The sequence below is a fragment of the Arachis stenosperma genome, chromosome 3 (assembly GCF_014773155.1).
Source record: "Arachis stenosperma cultivar V10309 chromosome 3, arast.V10309.gnm1.PFL2, whole genome shotgun sequence".
In the NCBI taxonomy this organism is placed as follows: domain Eukaryota; kingdom Viridiplantae; phylum Streptophyta; class Magnoliopsida; order Fabales; family Fabaceae; genus Arachis; species Arachis stenosperma.
The window spans coordinates 36,489,693-36,513,379 of record NC_080379.1 but is presented as its reverse complement, the minus strand read 5'-3'; positions in this window follow the sequence as shown (position 1 = coordinate 36,513,379).

Here is a 23,687-nt window from a genome sequence, read left to right as displayed (position 1 = left end):
AGAAACTTCAGACCGGTTGCTAGTGGGAATGATTGAGCGTTAGATAAACTCCATCCATCCCCTAGCCACGGGCTTGAGGTCATGCCTTCTCAGTTGAACCAGCTTTCCTCTTGAATCTCTCTTCCATTGAGTGCCCTCTTCACAAATGTCTATGAGGACTTGGTCCAACCTTTGATCAAAGTTGACCCTTCTAGTGTAAGGGTGTTCATCTCCTTGTATCATGGGCAAGTTGAATGCCAACCTTACATTTTCCGGACTAAAATCTAAGCATTTCCCCCAAACCATTGTAAGCCAATTCTTTGGGTCTGGGTTCACACTTTGATCATGGTTCTTGGTGATCCATGCATTGGCATAGAACTCTTGAACCATTAAGATTCTGACTTGTTGAATGGGGTTGGTAAGAACTTCCCAACCTCTTCTTTGGATCTCATGTCGGATCTCCGGATATTCACTCTTTTTGAGTTTGAAAGGGACCTCGGGGATCACCTTCTTCATGGCCACAATTTCATAGAAGTGGTCTTGATGCACCCTTGAGATGAATCTCTCCATCTCCCATGACTCGGAGGTGGAAGCTTTTGCCTTCCCTTTCCTCTTTCTAGAGGTTTCTCCGGCCTTAGATGCCATAAATGGTTATGGAAAAACAAAAAGTAATGCTTTTACCACACCAAACTTAGAAGGTTTGCTTGTCCTCGAGCAAGAGAAGAAAGAAGAGAGTAGAAGAAGAAGAAATAGAGGATATGGAGGTGGCTTTGTTTTTCGGCCAAGGGGGAGAAGTAGTGTGTAGGTTGTGTGAAAATGAAGGAGTGAAGATGGGTTTATATAGGGGTGGAGAGAGGAGTAAGGTTCGGCCATTATGGGTGGGTTTGGGAGGGAAAGTGGTTTGAATTTGAATGGTGAGGTAGGTGGGGTTTTATGAAGGATGGATGTGAGTGATGAAGAGAATGGTGGGATTTGATAGGTGAGGGGTTTTTGGGGAAGAGGTATTGAGGTGATTAGTGAATGGGTGAAGAAGAGAGAGAGTGGTGGGGTAGGTGGGGATCCTATGGGGTCCACAGATCCTGAGGTGTCAAGGATAATTCATCCCTGCACCAAGTGGCGAGCAAAAATGCTCCTTCTGCCAATCTTGGCGTTAAATACCGGGCTGGTGCCCATTTCTGGCATTTAACGCCAGCTTGTTGCCCATTCCTGGCGTTAAACGCCAGTCTGGTGCCCCTTTCTGGCGTTAAACGCCAAGAATGGTGCCAGACTGGGCGTTAAACACCCATTTGCTGTCTTCACTGGCGTTTAAATGCCAGCAAGTTTTCCTCCAGGGTGTGCTATTTTTCTTTCTATTTTTCATTTTGTTTTTGCTTTTTCAATTGTTTTTGTGACTTCACATGATCATCAACCTACAGAAAACATAAAATAACAAAGGAAAATAGATAAATATAACATTGGGTTGCCTCCCAACAAGCACTTTTTTAATGTCAGTAGCTTGACAGTGGGCTCTCATAGAGCCTCACAGATACTCAGAGTAATGTTGGAACCTCCCAACACCAAACTTAGAGTTTAAATATAGGGGTTCAACACCAAACTTAGAAGTTGGTTGTGGCCTCCCAACACCAAACTTAGAGTTTGACTGTGGGGGCTGTTTGACTCTGTTTTGAGAGAAGCTCTTCATGCTTCCTCTCCATGGTTACAGAGGGATATCCTTGAGCCTTAAACACAAAGGATTCTTCATTCACTTGAATGATCAATTCTCCTCTGTCAACATCAATCACAGCCTTTGCTGTGGCTAGGAAGGGTCTGCCAAGGATGATGGATTCATCCATGCACTTTCCAGTCTCTAGGACTATAAAATTAGCAGGGATGTTATGGTCTTCAATCTTTACCAGAACATCCTCTACAAGTCCATAAGCTTGTTTTCTTGAATTGTCTGCCATCTCTAGTGAGATTCTTGCAGCTTGTACCTCAAAGATCCCTAGCTTCTCCATTACAGAGAGAGGCATGAGGTTTATGCTTGACCCTAGGTCACACAGGGCCTTCTCAAAGGTCATGGTGCCTTTGGTACAAGGTATTGAAAACTTCCCAGGATCTTGTCTCTTTTGAGGTAATCTCTGCCTAGTCAAGTCATCCAGTTCTTTGGTGAGCAAAGGAGGTTCGTTCTCCCAAGTCTCATTACCAAATAACTTGTCATTTAGCTTCATGATTGCTCCAAGATACTTGGCAACTTGCTCTTCAGTGACATCTTCGTTCTCTTCAGAGGAAGAATACTCATCAGAGCTCATGAATGGCAGAAGTAAATTCAATGGAATCTCTAGGGTCTCAGTGTGAGCCTCATATTCCCATGGTTCCTTATTAGGGAACTCATTGGAGGCCAGTGGACGTCCATTGAGGTCTTCCTCAATGGCGATCACTGCCTCTTCCTCCTCTCCAAATTCAGCCATGTGGGTCATGTTAATGGCCTTGCATTCTCCTTTTGGATTCTCTTCTGTATTGCTTGGAAGAGTACTAGGAGGGAGTTCAGTAACTTTCTTACTCAACTGACCCACTTGTGCCTCCAAGTTTCTAATGGAGGACCTTGTTTCAGTCATGAAACTTTGAGTGGTTTTGATTAGATCAGAGACCATGGTTGCTAAGTCAGAGTGGTTCTGCTTAGAATTCTCTGTCTGTTGCTGAGAAGATGATGGAAAAGGCTTGCCATTGCTAAACCTGTTTCTTCCACTATTATTATTGTTGAAACCTTGTTGAGGTCTCTGTTGATCCTTCCATGAGAGATTTGGATGATTTCTCCATGAAGGATTATAGGTGTTTCCATAGGGTTCTCCCATGTAATTCACCTCTTCCATTGAAGGGTTCTTAGGATCATAAGCTTCTTCTTCAGATGAAGCGTCCTTAGTACTGCCTGGTGCAGCTTACATTCCAGACAGACTTTGAGAAATCATATTGACTTGCTGAGTCAATATTTTGTTCTGAGCCAATATGGCATTCAGAGTATCAATCTCAAGAACTCCTTTCTTCTGATTCGTCCCATTGTTCACAGGATTCCTTTCAGAGGTGTACATGAATTGGTTATTTGCAACCATTTCAATGAGTTCTTGAGCTTCTGCAGGCGTCTTCTTCAGAAGAAGAGATCCTCCAGCAGAGCTGTCCAATGACATCTTGGACAGTTCAGACAGACCATCATAGAAGATACCTATGATGCTCCATTCAGAAAGCATGTCAGAAGGACACTTTCTGATCAATTGTTTGTATCTTTCCCAAGCTTTATAGAGGGATTTACCTTCCTTCTGTCTGAAGGTTTGGACTTCCACTCTAAGCTTACTCAATTTTTGAGGTGGAAAGAACTTTGCCAAGAAGGCATTGACTAGCTTTTCCCAAGAGTTCAGGCTTTCTTTAGGTTGTGAGTCCAACCATATCCTAGCTCTGTCTCTTACAGCAAAAGGGAATAGCATAAGTTTGTAGACCTCAGGGTCAACCCCATTGGTCTTGACAGTGTCACAGATTTGCAAGGATTCAGCTAAAAACTGATGAGGATCTTCCAATGGAAGTCCATGGAACTTGCAATTCTGTTGCATAAGAGAAACTAATTGAGGCTTAAGCTCAAAGTTGTTTGCTCTAATGGCAGGGATAGAGATGCTTCTCCCATAGAAGTTGGGAGTAGGTGCAGTAAAGTCACCCAGCACCTTCCTTGCATTGTTGGCATTGTTGTTGTTTTCGGCTGCCATGTCTTCTTCTTGTTTGAAGATTTCTGTTAGGTCCTCTACAGAGAGTAGTGCTTTAGCTTCTCTTAGCTTTCACTTCAAGGTTCTTTCAGGTTCAGGGTCATCCTCAACAAGAATGCTTTTGTCTTTATTTCTGCTCATATGAAAGAGAATAGAACAAGAAAATATGGAATCCTCTATGTCACAGTATAGAGATTCCTTGAGGTATCAGAGGAAAAGAAGAATAGAAGGAGGAGGTAGAAGAATTCGAACTTATCAAGAGGGATAGAGTTCGAATTGTGCATTGAGGAGGAGTGTTAGTCCATAAATAGAAGGATGTGAGAAGAGGGGAAGAAATTTTCGAAAATTAAAGTAAATTAATTAAAAGAAATTTTGAAAAAAAAGTAATTGATTTTCGAAAACTAAGAGTGAGAAAGAAATTAAGTGATTTTTGAAAAAGATTTTGAAATTAGAAATCAAAAAGATATGATTGAAAAATTAATTTAAAAAAATTGTGATAAAAAGATATAATTGAAAAGTTATGGTTTTAAAAAGATATGATTGAGAAGATATGATTGAAAAACAATTTAAAAAGATTTGATTTTGAAAATTAATGACTTGGCTAACAAGAAATTTAAAAGATATGATTTAGACATTAAACCTTTCTCAACAAAAAAGGCAACATACTTGAAATGTTGAATCAAATCATTAATTGTTAGCAAGTATTTTTGAAAATGGAAAGAAATTTATTTTGAAAAATATATGATTGAAAAGATATGATTTGAAAAAGATTTGATTTTGAAAAATTATGAAAACTTGAAAAAAATTTGAATTAAAAACAAAATCTTCCCTCTTGTGCCATCCTGGCGTTAAACGCCCAGAATGGTATACATTCTGGCATTTAACGCCCAAAATGCTACCCTTTTGGGCGTTAAACGCCCAGCCAGGTACCCTGGCTGGCGTTTAAACGCCAGTTTTCCTTCCTCACTGGGCGTTTTGAACGCCCAGCTTTTTCTGTGTAATTCATCTGCTGTATGTTCTGGATCTTCAATTCCCTGTATTATTGACTTGAAAAGACACAAATTAAAAAAAATTTTAAATTTTTAATGATGAGGAATAATCAAAATGCAACTAAAATCAAATAAACAATGCATGCAAGATACCAAACTTAAAAGTTTGTATACTATTGATACTAACAAGTTGAGAATGTATACGAGAAACAACAAAACACACAAGACAAGAGAATTTAAAGATCAGAACAAGGAAATCATCAAGAACAACTTGAAGATTAATGAAGACACATGAATGAATTCGAAAAATGCAAGAAGAAAAGAAACATGCAATTGACACCAAACTTAAAATTAGACACTAGACTCAAACAAGAAACATAAAAATATTTTTGATTTTAAGATTTTATAATTTTTTTTGGATTTTTCGAAAATTATATGGAAAAGAAAATAAAGAGATTCAAAATTTTTAATAAGAATTTCAAGAATCATGCAATGTTAGTATAAAGCTTCAGTCTAAAAAGATTAGACATAGCTAGCCAAGCTTCAGCAGGACATTGCATTCAAGAGCTAAATTGATGAGAATCAATGAGCTTTGGTGATGATGAAAACATCACCTTGAAACTCTAGAATTCATTCTTAAAAATTCTAAAGAAAAATACCTAATCTAAGCAACAAGATGAACCGTCAGTTGTCCAAACTCAAACAATCCCCGGCAACGGTGCCAAAAACTTGGTGCACGAAATTGTGATCATCAATGGCACCATCAATATGGTACGCTCAATTGTAATCTCAACTCTTTATCAATACTTCGCACAACTAACCAGCAAGTGCACTGGGTCGTCCAAGTAATAAACCTTACGCGAGTAAGGGTCGATCCCACGGAGATTGTTGGTATGAAGCAAGCTATGGTCATCTTGCTCAGTCAGGCGGTTTCAAATGGTTATGGAGGAATAATGATTAAAAGATAAATAAAACATAAAGATAGAGATACTTATATAATTCATTGGTGAGAATTTCAGATAAGCGCATGGAGATGCTTTGTCCCTTCCGTCTCTCTGCTTTCCTACTGTCTTCATCCAATCCTTCTTACTCCTTTCCATTGCAAGCTGTATGTTGGGCATCACCATTGTTAATGGATATAGTCCCGTCCTCTCAGTGAAAATGTTCAACGCGCTCTGTCACAGCACGGCTAATCATCTTTCGGTTCTTAATCAGGTTGGAATAGAATCCAGTGATTCTTTTGCGTCTGTCACTAACGCCCAGCCTTCAGGAGTTTGAAGCTCGTCACAGTCATTCAATCCTTGAATCCTACTCAGAATACCACAGACAAGGTTTAGACCTTCCGGATTCTCTTGAATGCCGCCATCAATTCTAGCTTATACCACGAAGATTCTGATTAAGGAATCTAAGAGATAAACATTCAAGCCTTGTTTGCTTGTAGAACGGAAGTAGTTGTCAGGCACGCGTTCATAAGTGAGAATGATGATGAGCGTCACATAATCATCATGTTCTTGGGTGCGAATGAATATCTTGGAATAAGAATAAGCTGAATTGAATAGAAGAACAGTAGTAATTGCATTAATACTCGAGGTACAGCAGAGCTCCACACCTTAATCTATGGTGTGTAGAAACTCCACCGTTAAAAATACATAAGAACAAGGTCTAGGCATGGCCGAGAGGTCAGCCCCCAACGATCTAAGAACTAGACGTCCAAAGATGATCCTAAGATCTAAAGTGATCAAAAGATAAAAATACAATAGCAAAAGGTCCTATTTGTAGAGAACTAGTAGCTTAGGGTTTACAAAGATGAGTAAATGACATAAAAATCCACTTCCGGGCCCACTTGGTGTGTGCTTGGGCTGAGCATTGAAGCTTTCATGTGTAGAGACTTTTCTTGGAGTTAAACGCCAGCTTTTGTGCCAGTTTGGGCGTTTAACTCCCATTCTTGTGCCAGTTCCGGCGTTAAACGCCAGAATTCTTGAGCTGACTTGGAATGCCTGTTTGGGCCATCAAATCTCGGACAAAGTATGAACTATTATACATTGTTGGAAAGCCCAGGATGTCTACTTTCCAACGCAATTGAGAGCGCGCCAATTTGGCTTTTGTAGCTCCAGAAAATCCACTTCGAGTGCAGGGAGGTCAGAATCCAACAGCATCTGCAGTCCTTTTCAGCCTCTGAATCAGATTTTTGCTCAGGTCCCTCAATTTCAGCCAGAAAATACCTGAAATCATAGAAAAACACACAAACTCATAGTAAAGTCCATAAAAGTGAATTTTAAATAAAAACTAATAAAAATATAATAAAAACTAACTAAAACATACTAAAAACATACTAAAAATAATGCCAAAAAGCGTATAAATTATCCGCTCATCAGGCTTCTTCTTCAAGTTGTTTTAATCGGTCCTGAAGTGCATCCATGGCTCCCTCGTTTGAGGAGTTCTTCTTGTTGTTAAGTTGGGAAGTATCTTTTGGTGTGGTGTCCGCGTTTTTGTGCGGTGTTCTATCCTTTAGATCTAAAGTGTGGTCATTCTCATGGTCGTCTGCCATGGTGATGGGATGACTTCTAGGTTCTCCGGCAACGGCGCCAATGTTTCGGGGTTACCTGAAACTGTAGGTCAATCTCGGATGAGATCTTCCGTGCTGATCGAAACGGTTGTATCCGATTTGTTGGACTTGATTGTGGTGCTGATTCCTTTGTCCCAAAGGGTGGGGGTACCTGCAAGGGACTCCGATGCTTAAGTTAGCAAGGGTATTAAGCAGGTATTTAGTAGAATCAGAGTATGAGTTATACCTGGGTGCTCCAGTGTATTTATAATGGTGTAGAGCGACCTTCAAAGATAAGATAAGTTAGTTATCTTATCTTATCTTTATCTTTGAGTGGGGTCTTCTTATCTTCAAGGGAACCGCCTTTATCTCTACGGGCTTGGGCTTCCCTTGGATTCGGGACGTGTTCCTCTATTTGGACCCTTTATTGGGCTTTCCTGTGACTTGGCCGAGCACTTTGAGAAGAGGTCGGGTCATCCTGACCTAAAGAGGTCGATCGCTTTGTCTGTAGAATATCCCGGGTTGGACATCTTTGACCCAGGGTATGAACAGTAATGCTACCTTACTGAAATTCTTAATAAATCTCCTGTAGAAACCTGCGTGGCCAAGGAACGAATGGACTTCCCTCACAGAGGAGGGGTAAGGTAAACTAGAAATGACATCTATCTTTGCTGGATCCACATAAATACCAGTATGAGAGACAACATGTCCTAAAATAATCCCTTGTTTCACCATAAAATGACACCTTTCAAAATTCAATACAAGGTTTGAACTAACACACATGTCTAATACTTTATCTAAATTATCCAAGCAAAGGCTAAAGGAATCACCATATACGCTAAAATCATCCATAAAAACCTCCATACAACTCTCAATGAGATCAAAGAAAAGACTCATCATGTACCTTTGGAAAGTGGCTGGTGTATTGCATAAGTTAAAGGGCATTCTCTTGTAAGCATAAGTCCCAAATGGACATGTAAAAGTAGTCTTTTCCTAATCCTCGGGAGCTATATGAATTTAAAAATAGCCTGTATAACCATCTAAAAAGCAGTAATGGGATTTACCTGACAGACGATTAAGCATTTGATCAATAAATGGCAAAGGGCAATGATCCTTGCGAGTAGCTTGGTTGAGACGCCTGCAATCAATACAAACTCTCCATGAATTCTGTACTCTAGTCGTCAGGAGCTCTCCATGCTCATTCTTTACTGTTGTGACCCCAGACTTCTCGGGCACCACTTGTCCTAGACTGACCCATTCGCTATCTGAAATGGGGTAGATGATGTCTGCTTCAAGTAGCCTGGTTACTTCTTTCTTGACAACCTCTAAGATGGTGAGATTCAGTCTTCTTTGAGGTAGACGAACAGGCTTTGATCCCTCTTCTAAAAATATTCTATGCTCACAGACTTGAGGGCTGTTGCCTACTATATCCGCCAAGCTCCACCCAATTACTTTCTTGTGTTGTCTCAGCACATTGAACAGCTGCTCCTCCTGTTGGGAAGTGAGTTCCCTTGCAATGATAACTGGGAACTTCTTATTATCCTCAAGGTAAGCATACTTGAGGTGTAGAGGAAGGGGCTTCAATTCTGATCTCTGCTCATGGCTAGGCTTTGGATTATCCGGGGTTATTGATAATGGCAAAGTGTCACCATTATGTTCAGAGGGTGTCCCCACACTTGGACCTTGCTCCAAGTGCTTCTCTTCTACTTCTTCTTGGTGAACTTTAGCTACAGTTTCATCAATGATGTCATACTGGAAGATAGAATGGTCTTCTGGAGGGTGCTTCATAGCTTCATTCAAACTGAAACTCACTGTTCTGCCATCTATCTCAAAGGAGTAAGTTCTTGAGGATGTATCCAGCTTGAACTTCAAAGTCTTCAGGAATGGTCTTCCAAGCAGGATTGATGACGGTCTTCCTGAGTCATTAGGGGGCATTTCCAGGATATAGAAGTTGATGGGAAATGTGAGCCCCTTAATGCTCACTAATACATCTTCAGCAATTCTAACTACTGTAATAATGCTTTTATCTGCTAACACAAAACGAGCTGCCGACCTTTTTAAGGGAGGGAGCCTTAAAGCATCATATATAGATAACGACATTATACTAACACACGCTCCTAAATCACACATGCAGTCAGAAAATAATACACCTCTAATGGTACAGTTGACCATGCATGTACATTTTTCAGATATACCCTCATTAAAGTAGATATAAAACTATCTAAGGGAATAGTTTCTAATTCATTAATTTTATCTTTGTGTATGCATAAATCTTTTAGAAATTTTGCATATTTAGGTACTTGTTGAATAACATAAAAAAGGGGAATATTTACCTCAACCTTTTTGAAAATTTCTACCATTTTGGGATCCAGTGCCATCTGCTTTCTGGACTTCCATGCAAGGTGTGGAAATGGGATAGGAATGGCGCCATTTGCAGCTTCTGCTTTCCTTGGTGTTTCATTCCTGGGGTGAGGTATTTCTTCTTCAACCAAGTCTTGCACTTCATCTTCTTCTTCAACTTCCTCCACTTCAACCATGTCCTCCATTAGGGCATGTTCTAGTGAGCTTGGCTCCTCCAAATTCCTCTCTTGCAGTGTGGTTCAGGACCTCAAAGTGATGGTATTGATACCTCCCTTGGGGTTGGCTAAAGGTTGAGAGGGAATTTCACTGGAGTTTGAAGGCTGGTTGTTGGAGTTATTCAGTGATCTAATCTGTGAGATAAGAGCTTGCAAGGTAGAGTTCAAACCGTTCAAGGTAGAAGTGAGGTTGTTCTCCATGATCTTCTGCTAAGTAATCTGAGGGGTCTACTGTTGGTTGTTCTGTGGTGCTTGTGACTGCCTTTAGTGAGGTGCTCTGTAAGGCTGGTTTTGATTCTGCTATCTGTTGTTATTATTCCACCTCTGATTTCCATTGTTGTCTCTGTCTCCTCTATTATAGTTGTTCCTCCATCCCTGGTTGGAATTATCTCTCCAACCCTAGTTGGAGTTGTCCTGCCAACCTTGGTTAAAGTTCCCACCTTGGTTATAGTTGCTGCCTTGTTGATAGTATCCTTGATTCGAACGGTCATAAAAATTATGAGTAGCTGCCAAGGTGTTGTCCTCATGTTGGAGTTGTGGACATTCATCAGTGTAATGACTATAACAATCACATATTCTGCATACTCTCTGAGGAACCAGTTATTGACTACATTGTGGTGAAGGAGGTTGAGACTGTTGCTGGCCCAGATGTATCTGCTTCAGTAGGTAGGTCATCTCACATAGTGATTGTGTGAGAACAGTAGTCTCACTGCTAGAGGAAACCACTGCCACGGCCTTGGGGTGGTTGTTCCTGTTGTGCTTGTGAGTCCAAGCAGACTCAGCCAAGTCGACGATTAGTTGCCATGCTTCATCTGTGGTCTTGTACTTTTTCAGAGAACCATTGCTTGCACCATCTAATGTAGTCTTATCTTGAGGCTTCATGCCTTGTGTGAAGTAGCCGATCAACACCAACTTGTCAATCATGTGATGGGGGCATACGTCTAGGAGATTAGTGAAGCGCTCCCAGTACTCGTAGAGAGTCTCGGACTCGCCTTGGATGATCATTGAAATCTCTTTCCTTAGTCTATCAGTAACTTCAGCTGGAAAGTATTTTTCTAGGAATTCTCTCTTGAGCGTATCCCAGTTAGTAACAATTGCTTCACGTTAAGTGTAGTACCACACCCTCACCTTTCCCTCAAGAGAAAACAAGAAAGTGGCTAGTAGAATAGAAGTCTCAGTTGCACCGTTACGCCTAACAGTCGAATAGGCTGTCTGAAAATCTCTGAGGTGCTTGAGAGGCTCTTGAGCAGGTTGGCCGTGAAACTTCGGCAGTAGATTAATTAGTGCATTTTTCAGTTCAATATCTGCACCCAGATTTGGATTACGCGCTTGGAAAGGTGGTAATGTAAAATTTGGAGCTCCTACCTCCTGAAGAGTAATCCTCCTAGGAGTTGCCATGTCCTCAGCGCTCAAATCAACCGAATCAGTAGAAAGGGAGCCTGTTTCTTCCTTAAATGACGTTTCAAATTCGTCCTCAAAAAGGACTAACCGATGCCGAGCCCTCCTTATACGTGAGATAATTCTTTCAATTTCAGGATCAAATACGGGTAGGCTCGGATCAGGTAGCGAACACGTCATTCAATGAAAGAAACATACAGCTCATCGTAATAAAATAAAATAAAGTGCAAATAAAATAAAAATCCAACCAATAAATTAGCACACTATTGTAACTCCCCGGCAACGGCGCCAAAAATTGATGTGGCGGAAAATCACCGTTTAAGAGTTTATAGAGGAAACGGCGTTGCAAGTATAGCTCTTAACCAATGAAGATTCCGTGTATCAATTTAAAAGAGTTGTCACAAAATTTTAGAAATAAAATACTGGGAGTATGAATCCCAGGTCATCTCCCAACGAGTTGTAGAGAGAATGCTAATTTATTAATCATGGGTTTTCAAGAGAGTTGAGTTGAATAATGGTCAATTAAATAGTTGTAAAATAAAAACTAAGAATGATTATTAATATTCTAAATAAAAGGCCTTGACTGGGGGAATGATCAATTGGAAGTTCTATCCTTGTTGGGATCTCTTAGGTGTAGTATCAAAAAGGTTGTTGTTTTCACTTAGTCAACCCTTACTAAATAAAGGAAATTCAAGTGATTGAGCTAACTCTTATTCATAAATCCTAGTCCTCTCCCTCTGGAAGGTCTAGCATTAGTAAATACAGAACTAGCCAACAACTTCCAGTTTAATCTTCACTTAAGCCTTCCAACTCATGTGTCTCCTTTTAATCAACCCCCATGTCAAGTAGGGAATCTTCTCTATTGACATGAATATAATACTCAAAAAATATAAGAAGAGGACATAATAAATTAAATAAAATAGAGACTGGAAAATTAATTAAAAATAAAAGGAATCCTCTGTATCAACAATCCATGAAAATAATCCAACTACCACTTTAAACAAGAATTAAGAATATGGAATAAATAAAAGAGCAAGTAAGGAAACAAACTAGAATAGTATCTTCAACGGAGGTGATGGCTCTTCAATATCCAAGGCAAAAAGCATAGAACTAATAAACTATGAATGTAAAGAGAACCTAGAGGAAGAGTAGTTCCTCTCTAGATTCAGATCTAAAATCCTAAAACTATCCTAATGAGAATGTGTGTTGATGTGTGTTGAGTCTCTGCACGTTCCCTGGCTTTATTCTGTGTTTCTATGCCAAAAACTGGGTCAAAACGTGGCAAAAAATCGCTCGAGCATTTTCTGTTATTTCTGCAGATCGCGTAGGTCACGCGTACGCGTCAATCACGCGTGCGCGTCATTCAGCGATTTTCCTTGTCACACGTACGTGTCGTCTACGCATGCGCGTCATTCGTGCAGACCCCAATCCACGCGTACGCGTCAGGCATGCACACGCGTCGCTGCGACTTTCTCCATTCTGCGCGCTCGCGTGCGCGTCGATGCTCGCTGGTTATCTCCTTAGTTTCTTGTATTCCTTCCATTTTTGCAAGCTCCCTCTCCATTTTCGTGACCCATGCATTAGCATAGAACTCTTGCACCATTGAGATCCCAACCTCTTGGATGGGATTGATTAGGACTTCCCAACCTCTTCTCCGGATTTCTCTTAGATTTTCGGATACTCATTCTTCTTAACCTTAAAAAGGACCTCAGGGATCACCTTTTTCTTTGCCACTACATCATAGAAGTGGTCTTGGTGGGCTTTGGTGATCAATCTCTCCATCTTCCAAGATTCAGAGATAATGGCTACGGCCTTTTCTTTCCTCTTTCTAGAGGGTTCTCCGACCTTGGGTGCCATAAGTGGGAATAGAAAGCAAAAAGCAAGGCTTTTCCAACACCAAACTTAAAACTTTGCTCGTCCTCGAGCAAAAATAAACAAGAGAAGAATGGAGTAGAAGAAGAAGAAAATAGATAGAGATGGAGGGAGAAGAGCAATTCGGCCAAGTGAGGGTGAAAGGTATATGAGTAGTGTGTGGGATAAGTAATATGAAGGGGGGTATTTATAGGAATGTTGTGGTTACGATTTTAAAAGGTTGGGTGGGAAATATGGGTGGGAAATTTTGAATTTTAGTGGTTGGGTTGGTGGGAGTTATGATGGTTTTGGACAAGAGATATGGATGTGATTGGTTGAGGATTTATAGGGAAGAGTGTGTGGGCAAGTGTAAAAAGAAGAGAGAAGAAGGTAGGGTAGGTGAAGATGCTGTGGGACCCACTGGTCCTGAGAGGCTTGGGAATTCATAGTCCCTGCCCCCCTAATGGGCGTTCAATGCCCAGCTCATGCTCCATAGCTGGCGTTCAATGACAGCTTTCTGCTCCATTCAGGGCGTTGAACCCCTAGGAGGGACCACATTCCTGGCGTTCAATGCCAGGTCTTCTGCTTCTTTCGGGCGTTGAACGCCCATCCTCTGCTCCAAGGCTGGCATTCAACGCCAGTAATGTTACCCCTTGTGGGCGTTGAACGCCCACTCTTGTCTCTTTTCTGGCGTTCAACGCCATCAAGACATGCTTTCCAGGGTATTCTGTTTCCACTTCTGAACGTTTCTGTCTCTGTTCTGATTAATGCACATGATCATGAACCTAAAGAAAATAAAAAAACAAAATGAAATTCAAAGAAAAACATAAATAATAATAATAATTATGGTTGGATTGCCTCCCAACAAGCACTCATTTAATGTCACTAGTTTGACAGTTAGCTCCTTATAGAGATTGATATGGGCTCAGAATTTTGCCCCTTACAGTGAACTTTCTTCCAGTCTTCTCATGAATGAGCTCTGCATACTCTAGAGATAAGACATGACTCACTGTATATGGTATGGCAGGTTTCTTGGTGAAGACAACTCTCATGCCAAGTGAGAGGCCTTCAATGGGGATCTTTTTATCCCTCTAGCCTATAAGTACTTTCTTTTTAATACCTTTGGTCTTAGTGCTTGTTGATGGCTGCCCAAACCAAACTTGGAATTGGTGTCTGGGGGCTTATTAAAGCTTTGCACTGAAAGAGATGGTTGGATCACTAAGTGTTGCGTATTTATCTCTCTTTTCTCAGAAGGAGGGTTGGGATGAGGCATCTTGAATAAGATGTGCTTCTCCCCTAGTTGTAAAAGCAGTTCTCCTTTTGCTACATCAATGATAGCATTGGCAGTGGCTAGAAAAGGTCTTCCAAGAATGATGAATTCATCCTCATCTTTCCCAGTATCTAAGATTATGAAGTTTGCAGGGATGTAAAGGTCTTCAACCTTCACCAAGACATCCTCTACTAAGCCATATGCTTTTTTCATTGACTTGTTGATGATCAAATTTCTATCAGTAAAGAAATTCACAAATATAATCGCGTTGTAAGTATAGTTTCTAAACCAACAGAGAATCCTTTCATACAAAAGTTTTGTTTGTCACTTAAGCAAACCCAATAAAAATAAATAACCAAAGTATTCAAACCTCGGGTCGTCTTCTCAAGGAATTGCAGGGAAGTATGATTTATTATTGGTTATGGAAAAAGTATCTTTTTGGGGTTTTTAAATAGGTTGAATAAGAAAAGTAAATTGCAAGAAATTAAATTAATAACTAATAAAGCTCTTGGCAAGGTATGAGAACTGGAAGTCCTATCCTGGTTATCCTTATCAATTGTGATGAGAATTGGCTTTTGCTCTCACTTGGTCAACCTCTAACTATGAAGGTATGTTAAGTGGATAAATCAATTTGATTCCTCAAGTCCTAGTCAATTCCTAAGAAAAGACTAGAGTTAGGGAAATTCAAATCAATCAGTAAAGAATTCCAATTTTCAATAATCAGCTGAGTTTGATAACTCAAGTGTCACCAATTACTCAACCAAACCTAAGAGTGTACAAAGTAAATTAAAATCATAAATATGAAATACCTCAAATTGAATTAATAAAGATATCAAATGTAACATGGAAAGTTCATAAGCCAATTTGGCAACATAAGGCATTAATAAATAAAAGCATCATACTATCTAAAAGTAGAAGAGAAGTCAAAATAAAAGAATATTGAACCTGGTATGAAGAAACAATCCTAATAACTAAAAGAAATCTTAATCCTAAAACCTAAGAGAGAGGAGAGAACCTCTCTCTCTAAAAACTACATCTAAAAATCTAAAATTAAGAAATATCATCTCTCCCCTAAATGGATGCATTCCCCCACTTTATAGCCTCTAATCTGTGTTTTATGGGCCAAAATCTAGGTCAAAAACAGCCCAAAAATTGCCCTTAGCAATTTCTGGTTCGCACAGGTCGCTGCAAAGTCACGCGGAAGTGTCGTCCACGCGTTAGCTTGGATTGGGTTTTTGCCAGGTCACACGTCTGAGTGATCCACGTGTTCGTGTCACCTGGCTTCGAGGTAGTTATAGCAAATTATATATCGTTGCGAAGCCCCGGATGTTAGCTTTGAAACGCAACTAAAAATGTTTCATTTGGACCTCTGTAGCTCAAGTTATGACCATTTGATTGAGAAGAGGTCAGGCTGACAGCTTTGGCAATTCCTTCAGTTTCTTGTATTCCTTCCACTTTCGCATGCTTCCTTTCCATCCTCTGAGCCATTCCTGCCCTGTAATCCCTGAAATCACTAAACGCACATATCATGGCATCTAATGGTAATAAGAGAGGATTAATATTAGCAAATATAAGGCCAAAGAAGCATGTTCTCAATCATATCACAAAGTTAGGAAGGGAAAATATAAAACCATGCAAATAGTATGAATAAGTATGCAAAGGCTTGATAAAAACCACTCAAATTAGCACAAGATAAACCATAAAATAGTGGTTTATCAATCTCCCTACACTTAAACATTAGCATGTCCTCATGCTAAGCTCAAGAGAATTCTATCGGTAAAGAAATTCACAAATATAATCGCGTTGTAAGTATAGTTTCTAAACCAACAGAAAATCCTTTCGTACAAAAGTTTTGTTTGTCACTTAAGCAAACCCAATAAAAATGAATAACCGAAGTATTCAAACATCGGGTCGTCTTCTCAAGGAATTGCAGGGAAGTATGATTTATTATTGGTTATGGAAAAAGTATCTTTTGGGGTTTTTAAATAGGTTGAACAAGAAAAGTAAATTGCAAGAAATTAAATTAATAACTAATAAAGCTCTTGGCAAGGTATGAGAACTGGAAGTCCTATCCTAGTTATCCTTATCAATTGTGATGAGAATTGGCTTTTGCTCTCACTTGGTCAACCTCTAACTATGAAGGTATGTTACGTGGATAAATCAATTTGATTCCTCAAGTCCTAGTTAATTCCTAAGAAAAGACTAGAGCTAGGGAAATTCAAATCAATCAACAAAAAATTCCAATTTTCAATCATCAGCTGAGTTTGATAACTCAAGTGTCACCAATTACTCAACCAAAGCTAAGAGTGTAAAAAGCTAAATTAAAATCATAAATATGAAATACCTCAAATTGAATTAATAAAGATATCAAATGTAACATGGACAAGTTCATAAGTCAATTTGGCAACATAAGGCATTAATAAATAAAAGCATCATAATATCTAAAGAAGAGAAGTCAAAATAAAGGAATATTAAACCTGGTATGAAGAAACAATCCAAATAACTAAAAGAAATCTTAATCCTAAAACCTAAGAGAGAGGAGAGAACCTCTCTCTCGAGAAACAACATCTAAAAATCTAAAATTAAGAATTATCAGCTCTCCCCTGAATGGATGTATTCCCCCACTTTATAGCCTCTAATCTGTGTTTTATGGGCCAAAATCTGGGTCAAAAACAGCCCAGAAATTACCCCCAATGATTTTTGGTTCGTACAGGTCGCTGCAAAGTCACGCAGAAGCATCGTCCACGCGTTAGTGTGGATTGGGTTTTTGCCAGGTCACGCGTCTACGTGATTCACGCGTTCGCATCATCTGGCTTCAGAGCAACTATGATAAATTATATATCGTTGCGAAGTCCCAGACGTTAGCTTTCTAACGCAATTAGAACCGCTTCATTTGAATCTCTATAGCTCAAGTTATGACCGTTTGAGTGCAAAGAGGTCAGGCTGACAACTTTGGCAATTCCTTCAGTTTCTTGTATTCCTTCCACTTTTGCATGCTTCCTTTCCATCCTCTGAGCCATTCCTGCCCTGTAATCCCTGAAATCACTTAACGCACATATCACAGCATCTAATGGTAATAAGAGAGGATTAATATTAGCAAATATAAGGCCAAAGAAACATGTTCTCAATCATATCACAAAGTTAGGAAGGGAAAATGTAAAACCATGCAAATAGTATGAATAAGTTTGCAAAGGCTTGATAAAAACCACTCAAATTAGTACAAAATAAACCATAAAATAGTGGTTTATCACTTGTCTGCCATCTCCAGGGAGATATTTGCAGCTTGTACCTCAAAGATTCTCAACTTCTCCATCACAGAGAGTGGCATGAGGTTTATACTTGACCCTAGGTCACACAGAGCCTTCTCAAAGGTCATGGTGCCTATGGTGCTAGGAATTAGGAAGCGTCCGAGATTCGGAAGCTTTTGAGGCAACTTCTGCTGAACCAAAGCATTGAGTTCTTTGGTAAGCACTGGAAGTTCATCCTCCATTGTCTTTACTCCAAATAACTTAGCATTTAGCTTCATGTGAGCTCCTAGGTACTGAGCAACTTGTTCTTCCCTAGTTTTCTCATCCTCATCAGAGGATGAGTATTCATCAGAACTCATAAATTGCAAGAGTGCTTGCAAGGGGACCTCTATGGTCTCTACATGAGCATTGGCCTCCTTTAATTCTTTTATAGGGACTTCATTAGTGGTTGTTGAATACTCAGTAGAAATACCTTTACTGGCGTTCAACTCCACCTCTTGTGGCCTTTTGGGCGTTGAACGCCCAGTGGGGACATCTTCATTGGCGTTCAGCGCCAGCTTCTCTGTCAATTTGGGCGTTAAACGCCCAGTAAGGTCCTCCTTAATGGCGTTCAATGCCAGCTCTTGTGCCAGTTTTGGCGTTGAACGCCCAGGAGAGACCTCCTTCCTGGCGTTCAATGCCACTAAGGGTGTAGCATTGGGCTTTAAACGCCCATTAGGGGGCTCATCATTGGCGTTCAACGCCAAATTACTCCCTTCAGATTCGGCCTCAGCTTCAGTAGTGATGGTCTTGCACTCTTCTCTTGGGTTTACTTCAGTGTTACTAAGAAGAGTGTTAGAAAGAGTCTCAGGGATTCTCTTGCTCAGTTGACCAACTTATACCTCCAAATTTCTGATGGGGGATCTTGTTTCAGTTATGAAACTTTGAGTGGTCTTAGAGAGGTTAGAGACTATAGTGACTAAGTCAGAGAGGCTCTGCCTAGGAGTCTCCATATGTTCCTGAGAAGATGGGAATGGCGGCCTGTTGTTGAACCTATTCTAGTTTCTTCTACCTTGATTATTATTGAAGCCTTGCTGAGGCTTCTGTTGATCCTTCCATGAAAGGTTAGGATGATTCCTCCATGAGGGATTGTAGGTGTTTCCATAGGATTCTCCTATGTAATCCACTTCTTCCATCATGGGTTGTTCAGGATCATAGGCTTCTCCTTCAGAGGAAGCTTCTTGAGTGCTTCCAGTTGTAGCTTGAATTCCAGTCAAATGCTGAGAGATCATATTGACCTGTTGGGTCAAGATCTTTGATGAGCGGATAATTTATACGCTTTTTGGCACTGTTTTTAGTATGTTTTTAGTACATTTTAGTTAGTTTTTATTATATTTTTTTTAGTTTTTAATTAAAATTCACTTTTTTGGACTTTACTATGAGTTTGTGTGTTTTTCTATGATTTCAGGTATTTTCTGGCTAAAATTGAGGGACCTAAGCAAAAATCTGATTTAGAGGCTGAAAAAGGACTGCAGATGCTGTTGGATTCTGACCTTCCTGCACTCGAAGTGGATTTTCTGGAGCTACAGAAGCCCAATTGGCGTGCTCTCAATTGCGTTGGAAAGTAGACATCCTGGGCTTTTCAGCAATATATAATAGTCTATACTTTGCCCAAAAATTGATGGCCCAAACCGGCATTCCAAATTAGCTTCAGAATTCCCAGCGTTTAAGGCCGGAACTAGCACAAAAGTTGGAGTTAAACGCCCAAACTGGCACAAAAGCTCGCGTTTAACTCCAAAAAAAGTCTCTACACATGAAAGCTTCAATGCTCAGCCCAAGCACACACCAAGTGGATCCCGGAAGTGGATTTTTACGTCATTTACTCATTCTTGTAAAACCCTAGGTCACTAGTTCACTATAAATAGGACTTTTTGCTATTGTATCTTCATCTCATGACACATTACACGTTTCATATTGTATCTTCTACGGCATGAGTCTCTAAACCCCATGGTTGGGGGTGAGGAGCTCTGCTATGTCTTGATGGATTATTGCAATTACTACTGTTTTTCATTCAATCACGCTTGCTTCTATTCTAAGATACCACTTGTTCTTCAACCTGATGAATGTGATGATCCGTGACACTCATCACCATTCTCACCTATGAACGTGTGTCTGACAACCACCTCTGTTCTACCTTCATTTGAGTGTGTATCTCTTGGATTCCTTAAGCAGAATCTTCGTGGTATAAGCTAGAACCCATTGGCGGCCATTCTTGAGAATCCGGAAAGTCTAAATTTTGTCTGTGGTATTCCGAGTAGGATTCGAGAATTGAATGACTGTGACGAGCTTCAAACTCGCGAGTGTTGGGCGTTAGTGACAGACGCAAAAGAATCACTGGATTCTATTCTGACATGATCGAGAACCGACAGATGATTAGCCGTGCGGTGACAGCGTGCGTTGAACATTTTCACTGAGAGGATGGAAGGTAGCCATTGACAACGGTGAAACCCAACATACAGCTTGCCATGGAAGGAGCCTTGCGTGCATGAAGAAGAAGATAGTAGGAAAGTAGATATTCAAAAGATATAGCATCTCCAAAACCTCAACCTGTTCTCCATTACTGCAAAACAAGTATTTATTTCATGTTCTTTTACTTTTTACAATTAAATCTGAGAATTATTGATATCCTGACTAAGAGTTACAAGATAACCATAGCTTGCTTCAAGCCGACAATCTCCGTGGGATCGACCCTTACTCACGTAAGGTATTACTTGGACGACCCAGTGCACTTGCTGGTTAGTTGTGTGGAATTGCAAAAGTGTGATTGTGATTTCGTGCACCAAGTTTTTGGTGCCGTTGCCGGGGATTGTTCGAGTTTGGACAACTGACGATTTATTTTGTTGCTTAGATTAGGAATATTTTATTTTTGTGGTTTAGAGTCTTTTATTTGAGTTTAGTTTTATATTTTAAGTTTGGTGTCTTCTTTGTGTTTTCCTTTAAATTTTCGAAATTTTGTGTTTGAATTTCTAAAAATTTTAAGTTTGGTGTCTTTTGTGCTTTTGTTTACTTAAATTTTTTTTTTAAAAAATATATATATATAATAATAAAATAAAATAATATCCACATTATCTCCCGTTCTCCATCATGGACCTAAGTGGAATTGAGCAGTCCAGAAGGACTCTGGGGTCATATGCTAACCCCATTACAGCTGCATATGGGAGTAGCATCTGTATACCTCCCATTAAAGCAAGCAGCTTTGAGCTAAATCCTCAACTCATTATCATGGTGCAGCAAAATTGCCAATATTCCGGTCTTCCACAGGAAGAACCTACTGAGTTTCTGGCACAGTTCTTACAAATTGCTGACACAGTACGTGATAAAGAAGTGGATCAGGATGTCTACAGATTGTTTCTGTTTCCATTTGCTGTAAAAGATCAAGCTAAGAGGTGGTTGAATAACCAACCCACAGCAAGCATAAAAACTTGGAGACAGTTATCAGACAAATTCCTGAATCAATTTTACCCTCTAAAAAGGATGACACAGCTAAGGCTGGACATCCAAGGCTTTAAACAAGAGGATAATGAATCCCTTTATAATGCCTGGGAGGGGTATAGAGGTATGCTAAGGAAATGCCCCTCTGAAATGTTTTTAGAGTGGGTACAGTTAGACATCTTCTACTATGGGCTTACAGAAAAAGCTCAGATGTCTTTAGACCACTCAACTGGTGGATCTATACACATGAGGAAGATGATTGAAGAGGCTCAAGAGCTCATAGATACGGTTGCTAGAAATCAACATCTATACTCAAGCAGTGAGTCCTCTATAAAAGAAGAAGCTATGGCAGTAACTACTAATCCTAATCTTCAAGAACAGATTGTTGAACTTAATCAACAATTACTCCTGATGACAAAATAATTAGCAGAGTTTAAAGAGATGCTCCAAGAAACTAAAAATGCTAACCAGAATATGGAAGCACAATTGAATCAGACAAGACAGCAGCTATCTAAATAGATAACAGAAGAATGCCAAGCTGTTAAATTAAGGAGTGGGAAGACATCGAATGTATCAACTCAAAGCAGCAGAAAGCCAAGAAAGGAACAACTGACAGAGGATAACCAAACCACTGCCTAAAATCCCTCTGAGGACAGTAAAAGCCCAGAGAGGAATACTTCTGGCATTCAAACGCCAAAAAAGGGGAAAAAGTTGGCGTTAAACGCCCATTCCTTGCCCAGTTCTGGCGTTCAAACACCAGAAAAGGGTAGAAAGCTGGCGTTAAACGCCCATCCTGCACCCAATCCTGGCGTTCAAACGCCAATGAGGAATCAGACACCTGAGAGTGCTGATAGTAACCCCTCTAAGAAGGCTTCTCCAACCACCTCTGTAGGGAGTAAACCTGCAGCAACTAAGGTTGAAGAATATAAAGCCAAGATGCCTTATCCTCAGAAACTCCGCCAAGCGGAACAGGATAAATAATTTTCCCGCTTTGCAGACTATCTCAGGACTCTTGAAATAAAGATTCCATTTACAGAGACACTTGAGCAAATACCCTCTTATGCTAAGTTTATGAAAGAGATCTTAAGTCATAAGAAGGATTGGAGAGAAACTGAAAAGGTGTTTCTCACTAAAGAATGCAATGCAGTCATTTTGAAAAGCTTACCAGAGAAGCTTCAAGATCTAGGAAGCTTTATGATACCATGCACATTAGAAGGTGCTTGTACCAAGACAGCCCTATGTGACCTTGGAGCAAGTATCAACCTGATACCTGCAACCACTATCAGAAAGCTTGGGTTGACTGAAGAAGTCAAACCAACCCGGATATATCTCCAACTTGCTGATGGCTCCATTAAATATCCATCAAGCATAATTGAAGACATGATTGTCAAGGTTGGGCCATTTGCCTTTCTTACTGACTTTGTAGTGCTGGAAATGGAGGAGCACAAGAGTGCAACTCTCCTCCTAGGAAGACCTTTCCTAGCAACTGGACGCACTCTTATTGATGTACAAAAAGGGGAAGTGACCCTGAGAGTCAATGAGGATGAGTTCAAGTTGAATGCTGTCAAAGCTATGCAGCATCCAGACACATCAAATGACTGCATGAGCACTGATATTATTGACTCTTTGGTGGAAGAGATCAATATGACTGAGAGTCTCGAATCAGAGCTAGAGGACATCTTTAAAGATGTTCAGCCTGATCAGGAGGAACCAGAGGAAATAAAAGAACCTCTGAAAATTCCTCAGGAAGAGAACAAGCCTCCCAAACCTGAACTCAACCCACTACCACCATCCCTAAAGTATGTATTTCTGGGAGAAGGTGACACTTTTCCAGTGATCATAAGCTCTGCTTTAAATTCACAGGAAGAGGAAGCACTAATTCAAGTGCTAAGGACACACAAGATAGCTCTTGGATGGTCCATAAGTGATCTTAAGGGCATTAGCCCAGCAAGATGCATGCACAAGATCCTATTGGAGGATAATGCCAAGCCAATGGTTCAACCACAAAGGCAGCTAAATCCAGCCATGAAGGAGATGGTACCGAAAGAGGTCACTAAGTTAGTAGAGGCTGGGATTATTTATCCTATTTCTGATAGCCCCTGGGTGAGCCCTGTTCAAGTTGTCCCCAAGAAGGGAGGCATGACAGTGGTTCATAATGAAAAGAATGAACTGGTTCCTACAAGAACAGTTACAGGGTGGCGTATGTGTATTGACTACAGAAGGCTCAATACAGCCACCAGAAAGGATCATTTTCCTTTACCATTCATAGACCAGATGCTAGAAAGACTAGCGGGTCATGATTATTACTACTTTTTGGATGGCTATTCAGGCTACAATCAAATTGCAGTGGACCCTCAAGATCAAGAGAAAACAGCATTCACTTGTCCTTCTGGCGTATTTGCTTACAGAAGAATGCCTTTTGGTCTATGCAATGCACCTGCAACTTTTCAGAGGTGCATGCTATCCATCTTCTCTGATATGGTAGAGAAGTTCCTGGAAGCCTTTATGGATGACTTCTCAGTATTTGGAGACTCATTCAGCTCCTGTCTTGATCATCTAGCACTTGTCCTGAAAAAGGTTCCAAGAGACTAACCTGGTCTTAAACTGGGAGAAATGTCACTTTATGGTGACTGAA